At 42.7% G+C, this 7441-nt stretch overlaps 1 protein-coding gene across 1 annotated transcript in view; it reads left to right on the top strand.

Annotated features, from left to right (window-relative positions):
- The first annotated feature begins 931 nt into the window (after positions 1–931).
- Positions 932–7441, top strand: part of LOC116628743 (mitogen-activated protein kinase 8-like) — a 67407-nt gene continuing 60897 nt past the window's right edge. Inside the window, exon 1 of the mRNA XM_032399053.1 lies at positions 932–1097. The gene's annotated coding sequence lies outside the window, so the exon portion shown is untranslated. The remainder of the gene's footprint in view (positions 1098–7441) is intronic.

The following is a 7441-nucleotide window of genomic DNA, read 5'->3' as shown; positions in this document are numbered from 1 at the left end:
TGTACTTTTTTCTGATTATGAACATAATTGTTTCATTTGGAAACCATGGAAAAAAAATTCCCAAGTATAAAAGAAAACCAATTCACCTTTCATTCCAGAGGGCAATGATGAACTACTGTTAAAATAATTTGGCAAATTTCTTTTCAGGTTTTTTCCATGTATACATAACATATAGGTAGGATCATTATATACAGATCTGCTTCTTTCTCTTAATGATATATTGTCAGCATTTTCCTGCATTGTTAAGAATTCCTTGAACACATGGCATTTAAATTGCTAAGATATGTTCTATTGCATGGATGTATGTAATTTAGAAATCCATTGTTGGGTATGTAAGGGCTTGCCAATTTGTCACTGTTATAACTAACAAACACACGTTTTGTGGGGCTCAGAGATCAATAAGGTAATACATTGAATCTGGCACAGTGGATTTGGGGAAAACAGGAGGCAGCTTTTTCCAGGTGGCTGAAAAGAACAATTACTGTAGGTTGCTGGGCTCTGGACAGGTGTCCTCAGAATGTAATGTGTTGTCGGTCAAGGTAAGGAGCATTTTGTCTGTCGGGTGTGTGCTCAGACCGGGGTGGCTGCTCCCTCACTTTCAAACGCTGAGGCGAGGAGCCCCTGACGCTTTGGCTCCCACTAGTGGAACGCCCCTGGCCAGAAGCTGGGAGTTCTGGCCACACGCCGCCACGTGCCAGGAGCAGGGCCCCGCCCCACCGGCTCCCCGACACGCCCCTCACACTTGGCTCTCAGAAGCCCTCCCCGCAGCTCCGCCTCCAGGAGACCTCCGCAAGTCCTCCCTGCCCCTAGAGGAGCCCCGCCCCCGGACTGCCGGCCCCGCCCCCGCAATCCGGGCCCCGGGGCTGCCCCGCCCCGCGGACCGTTTCCGAGGCGCGGGGGCGGGGCCCTGCGCGATGACGTGAGCGGGCGTGCGCGGTGACGGCCCGCGTCCCTGTTACTCAGCGGAGCGGCCGAGGCCGGACGACGCGGCCAGGAGTGCGGAGCCGCGAGCAGCCCTGGGTAACGGCCGTGGCGACCGCCCGGACGGCGCCAGTCCCGCCGGCGGGCTTTCCTGTCGCCGTTCGCTGCGTTGCGGGGTGAGTGCGGCGCGTGCCGCAGGGCCGGGGTGGCCGGCGGCCCCGCCGTGTTTATGTTATTGTGCCGCCGCCACCGCCACCGCCGCCGCCTTCTCCTCAGCCGTGACCCCCTCCCGGGAGTGGGGGCGGGAGCGCGCGGCGGCGGGGGGCGCGCGGCGGGCGGGGGCGGCGCGGGAACAATAGCTGCCGGCGAGGCGGGGGCCGGCCAGGGGGCGTGGGGCTGCGGGACCCCGGTGCGCCCCAGCCGTCAGCCCCCGGCCCGCCCGCCTCAGCTCCACCCGTCCGTCCTCGCGCGCCCTCCTCGCGCGCCCTTCTCGCGCGGGTCCCGCGTCCCCGTCGGGAGGGGAAAATGGAGCGGGGGGTGGGTGGCAAGTTCTGAAACACTTCGGGGAAGGTCCGGACGGAGGCGCCTGGGCGGCCCGCCGCGCCCTGGCTGCCTCTCCCGGCGATGGGGAGCCGAGAGCGCTCCTCCGGTCGCCGGGTCCCGACGCCTGACTGGCGCCCACAGGGTCCGTGTTTTGTTTCTCGGTGGTTTCTTTGTGCTAAGGTTCTGGGCAGACGCAGGGAGCGGCGCCGAAAAAGGCTGGGGTGGCCTTCGGCTCTGAGCGGCAAGGGGGAGCCCGGGCCCTCGACTTGCGCGGAAGGTGTCCATCAAGCTGTGAGCGAGCTTCAGTGGTCAGCGGGCTTTTCTCTTGAGGGTCACTCGGTGATGACCTTTTGACTTTTTTACCCCACCCTCGCCTCTCTTTGTCTTGCACTTGTGTTCCCAATCCTTAGGTGGTGGAACCAAGTCCATTTTAGAATATTGTGATGAACACTTTTCATTTTTTAATTTCTGAGAGTTCGCATCAGATGTTTACTGTGAACTTAATAGCATGTTGACTGCATGATATCAGTGTTCAGTGGTTACTGTTTTTACCTCTGAAATTCAGTAGTCTTTTCAATAGAATTTTGGTCTGTTAGTCCATTGTGTTTTGAGATAAGCATCCGGCAAGTATCTTTTTGGCAATTAGAACATCTGTTTATTTCATTCATTCATTCAGCAACTGTTCAGTACTGTACTCAGATGGAGAGTTTGAAGGTAAAGAGAAGTATCTTGTAATGGAAGAGGGTGCTTTGACGGAAATAAAATAGATGTCCCTTTAAATGAGACAATTATGTAAGTGGTGTGTGTTAAAAAAAGGTATAGTTATACTCTGGGTCACTTTACTGTTTTGTTTTTGTTTTAGTACCATCTGGAACTTACAATGTTGTATTGGGAAGTAGAGTTAGGAGATTGGTCTAAATGTACAATGGCTTTCTTTATTTACAAATTTAACTTTTCAGTTTTAACAGCCTGCAGTCTTACAGTCATTGGTAATGTTTATCTTAGATTTCCCTGCTGTACGTTAAACCTAGGAGGTCATATGCTGTAAGTGAACATATTTAGTGCTGTGCCTGACAAAAGCAAGGAATCAAAATGGGACTTCCTTGAGGACAGGTCTGTCTTGCATCTGTCTCCAACACCTAGCCTGAAATACCGTAAGTGTTCAATAAGAGATTGATGAAAAACTCTTTACAATGAATAATATTTAAAATCCAGTCTTTACGGTTCTCTGTAAAGTTTTGTAAGCGTCTTGTAAGCTGTCACTTTCAGATGGCTAAATGATTGGTTCATACGTATTATCTGTCGCCACAGTAGGGGCTTTTGAATATTTTATTTATTTTTAAAGATTTTATTTATTTGAGAGAGAGAGCACAAGCGGCGCGGGGGGGTTAGCGGTGGGTGGGGAGAGGAAGAAGCAGGCTCTCCACTGAACAGGGAACCCGATGTGGGGCTCCTGGGATCATGACCTGAGGGCAAGGCAGACGCTTAACGGACTGAGCCACTCAGGCGCCCCTGAATATTTTATTTTATTTTATTTTTTTTTTTTAAAGATTTTATTTATTTATTTGAGAGAGAGAATGAGAGAGAGCACATGAGAGGGGGGAGGTCAGAGGGAGAAGCAGACTCCCCGCTGAGCAGGGAGCCCGATGCGGGACTCGATCCCGGGACTCCAGGATCATGACCTGAGCCGAAGGCAGTCGCTTAACCAACTGAGCCACCCAGGCGCCCTGGAAATGTTTAATTTAAAATTCTACCTTGGTGAAGCATTTGGGCCTAACTTAATTTAAAATTCTATTGGTGAAGCATATGGGCCTAAAACTCCAAATAGTACTTATTTATCCAAGTTTTATCTTTTTTCCACTCACTACTTAATACATAGCATTTGTTTTGGATATGAGAGAATTTGAGGTGAGCTTATTGCCTGATGTAGAGTACAAGTAAAAAGGAAATGATACTTTATTAAGATAAGGAATGAAAATCTTGAGATACCAAACTTTTATTGCTTTGCCTAGTTACAGTATGTTAAATTTCAGGAAGGGTTACTGATAGAAATCCTTTGGCAGTAGCTCACTGTCAGGCTACATGTTAAAGCAGTTTTTTTTTGTTTTGTTTTCAAATTTCTTTTGTTTCTTTAATAAATAACAGCTTTATTGAGATATCATTCACATACAATAAAATTTACCCTTTTAGAGTGTGCATCAATGGTTTTTAATATATTCACAAAGTTCTGCATTGATCGCTACTATCTAATTCCAGAACATTTTCATCACCCCAAGAAAAACTCTGTACCCATTAGCAGTTATTCCCAATGTTTAAAGGAAGAGATAGCACTGATTCTTTTGGTGAGTATATTCCATTAATTAGTTTGAAATGGGTTGTCTTTGTGTCCTGGCAGAGTAGGAAACTATATCCTTATACTCCTTTAGATCCTGGGAGGAAGGCCACTTGGAAAGGAAATTAGTTTAAGAATAAATTCTACCCAAATTAATGAGGTTAGAATCTTAACTTAGTACCTAAAGTTATGGAAATGACCTTGTAAAGATACTCAGTGCCCAGTGAAACAACTTGAAATAATTTAAGTGACCAGTCACAAACAATCCTAGCGACAGTCGAAGTGGTTGAATAGAAGTCTGATTCATGTTAGTCTGTTTTGTCTATGAATTGAGTTTGGACACATTCGAATCATCTAGATCGTTCAGATGTTGTGTTGCACAAGTAGAAGTATAAAATAATGTCTGACATAAGATGCCAGCTCTCTAGAGGTCTCTGGTCAAGTCAGTGGTATGGGTAGTAGCCTTTCTGATTCATGTGCAAGGAAGTCATTATAGCCACATAGTTCTAGATATGAATCATTTGCCTATTTCAGAGCTGTGATAGCTTATTGTCTTAGTCATGAGCTCTTTACATGAACATTTAGAAAATTAGCTTTCTTACTGTAATGCAGATTAACTTGAACTTTGATTTCAGAAATGAGTTTTGAGTCAACAGACTTTACTACCTAAAAGGAGACAGGAGCATTGAAATAAGAGCTGTCCTAACATTCAGGGCGATAGGTGAAACTAGACCTGTAGGGAATCAGACCTAGATTCACTTCTCAGTTCTGTCTTCTAGACTTTGTCATCAACAAGTTCCTGAGCCGTAGTAAAGTTGTGTAACCTTTTTGGATTTAGAACTATAAACTGAGGCTGTTGGAACTCTTTTTTTATAGAAATGTTGTTCCTCAGATAGGTTTTTCTTCGGAAAACATACTGGGACAAAAAGAGTCTTTGGGTCATAATCAGAATCCTGTGTCAAGAACAGCAATGAAACAGACTTTTGTAATTTTCAGAAGCAGAAAAATTTAAGTCAAATATTTTCTGTAATCCATTCTTACAAAACATAAAAATTTCACTGTAAGCTTGAGTTTTTTGAATGATAGATTTTATTCATTCCACAGCACCATGCTTACTAATGGGACTCCTTACTCTCAGAGAGTTAGTGAAGATGTGCAAATGAATAGTTGCCTTAAGAAGCTTATGATCAGGGGTGGGAATAAAGGCATATCCAAACAGTGAATTTATATTCTTTTATAAGATTTATGAGAGGGCTTCCCCCAAACAAACAAAAGCCTGCCCCAAATATCTGGGCAGGCTAAATTTCATTGAAATCCGTTTTTTAAATTACATGTGAGTATGTATTGAATAAGATCTTTTAGAAAACTTATTAGCTGGCATTCTTTTTCAGGGTGGTGGGTTTTATCAGAAATATAGCTAATAAAGTACAAATATATGTCTGTGTCCTGTTATCCTTTGGTAGTATGTCAGGTTTGGTTAAAATCTGCCAGTTCTTTAGGAAGTGAAGGAGCCCAAACTTAATAGTCATTGTTAACATGAGTTTTAAGGTAGCTCTGAGTTCAAATTCATGATCCAAATCTAACTCACTATATGGCCAGGTTAGTTCAGATTATATAACATCTTTGGGCCTGTTTTATTATTTGTCAAGTGAGAATAATAACAGCACATAATCTCATAGGGCTGTAAGGTTTAAGTAAGGCATTGCATGTAAAGTGCTTGGCTCTAGTACAGTACGTAGAACACTAGATGTAAGTATTCAGGAAATTTTAGCTATTATTATCACTTATTATTTTTAACTTGGAACAAATGCAAAATGCCAAGTAAATTAAAAACTAATTTCATGTATACATCTGAATTCTCCAGAAAATTTCTGCCAGTTGTTTCTCCTCTGCATCTTTGGGGGTTTATTTAAAATTGGGTTGTCTCATCTAATCTGAATTGACTGAAATGATTTAACATTTAGACCAGTTATCCTCTCTGCTTTTAAATTTGGAAACATTCCAAAAGCAAATATTAAAGGAAAATCATTTGCCACATTCTCTGACACCAAGTTATTTTGCTGTGTTTACTTTTTCCACTGCAGAGAGTTGTCTAAGCTTTCCTAGGTTGATTTTGACAGATTTCTAAAAAGAATGGTAATCTAGGAGCTGGGAATAGCTGTATCCTGTTTCTGTATTTGAAGAAAATGGAATACTGTTGCATCTTTAGGCTTACTGGAATTTTTGACTTTGTGAAGATTGCAAATTTGTCAGAGACTGGGTAACCACAACAGTTCATTAAGCATTTTCTAGAGGTCTCCAGAAAAACGAGGGAAGTTATTTATCAGTAACATCTGGAAATATTTTTCCTGTGTTTTTCTAAGTTTTCTGTGTAGTGTTTCTGTGGTTATATTGGTACATCACTCCTTCTTGAGGACAGCAACTATGAAATGATACTGGTTTTACATAGGCAGTATTCACTGAGAAGCCATCTATACCAGTCCAGGTATTAAGTGATGTGGGGGCAACAGGAAGTAGAAATTAGTCTCTACTTTCCGTGAGTATAACCTGATGGGCAATAAGGACAAACATCAGTGCATTTATGTCCTAATGCAAGGAACCAGATATTGGTAGGCATTTCATTGGGAATTTCTTTAACCTTGAAGCCTGAGTGCTAGATGTTGGGGCATTTGGGGACTTCCAAACCATACATCTCTCACTTTGCCTTTTAAAATATACTCACTAGATAGACCACAAAAAGCAAGATGTCTTCTTTCCTAATTTCTGATTAAAGGTGAGAGTGTGGTACAGATAAGTCAAAATCTAAATCATAAGAAAAGATAAATCTTAAAACCTCAAAACCGTTTTGGAACACAAGGTATTAAAAGAAGTATATGAAAAGCAGATAGAAAAGATGCTACTCAAATACTAATCAGAGTCCTCAAACTCTTCTGTTTTGAACCTCTGAAGACTTACAGCTACATTTATGCTAGGAGCTTTTCTTAAGTTTTTCTAATATTGAGAAGTATGGGCTTCCCTACTTCCTGTTGCTGAGGGGCCCAAGGCCCACCATATTTTTGGGGTCACTAGAAAAGAAAAACCTTCTTTGCTTGGCATGAGGCATCAAAACATCAGCTAAAAGCTGTTAATAGGGGTGGATACTCACCCTTCCCTGACTTGCTCCTTAGAGGGTGACTGTGACTCTCAGCTGCCATATGGGTCAACCAAAAGTGAAATAAAGGAAAGCCATCATTATATAGATTTCTTTGTGACTTAAGAAAGGGTTACTTTTTAGTCAAAACAAGCAAAAACCAAAGTATATAGCTGAGAATTGAAAAGTTTTAGTAATTTTATTTACATTTTAAATAACATATTCACTTTGATTCAGAATTTCAAAGATTTAAAAAGATGTACAGTATAGTCTCCTTCCCATTCTGTGCAGCCACTCAGTTCCTCCACATGGAAACACTGTTAAGTTTCCTGTGAATCCCTTCAAAGATAGTTTATGTATGTGCAAGTAAGTAGAGATACATAATTCCTTGTCCAAAACCCTTGATCCAGATGTATTTCAGAATTAAGGCATTTTGTTTTGTTTTTTGAGGGGGGGGTGCTGTGGGAAGGTAATATAGTGCATCTGCTGTATTATTCAAAATCCCTAGTTGGAGG

This window comes from Phoca vitulina, unplaced genomic scaffold, assembly GCF_004348235.1.
Source record: "Phoca vitulina isolate PV1807 unplaced genomic scaffold, GSC_HSeal_1.0 scaffold127, whole genome shotgun sequence".
Taxonomy (NCBI): domain Eukaryota; kingdom Metazoa; phylum Chordata; class Mammalia; order Carnivora; family Phocidae; genus Phoca; species Phoca vitulina.
The sequence above is the reverse complement of the archived record's forward strand: the minus strand, read 5'-3'. Positions and strand labels throughout refer to the sequence as shown.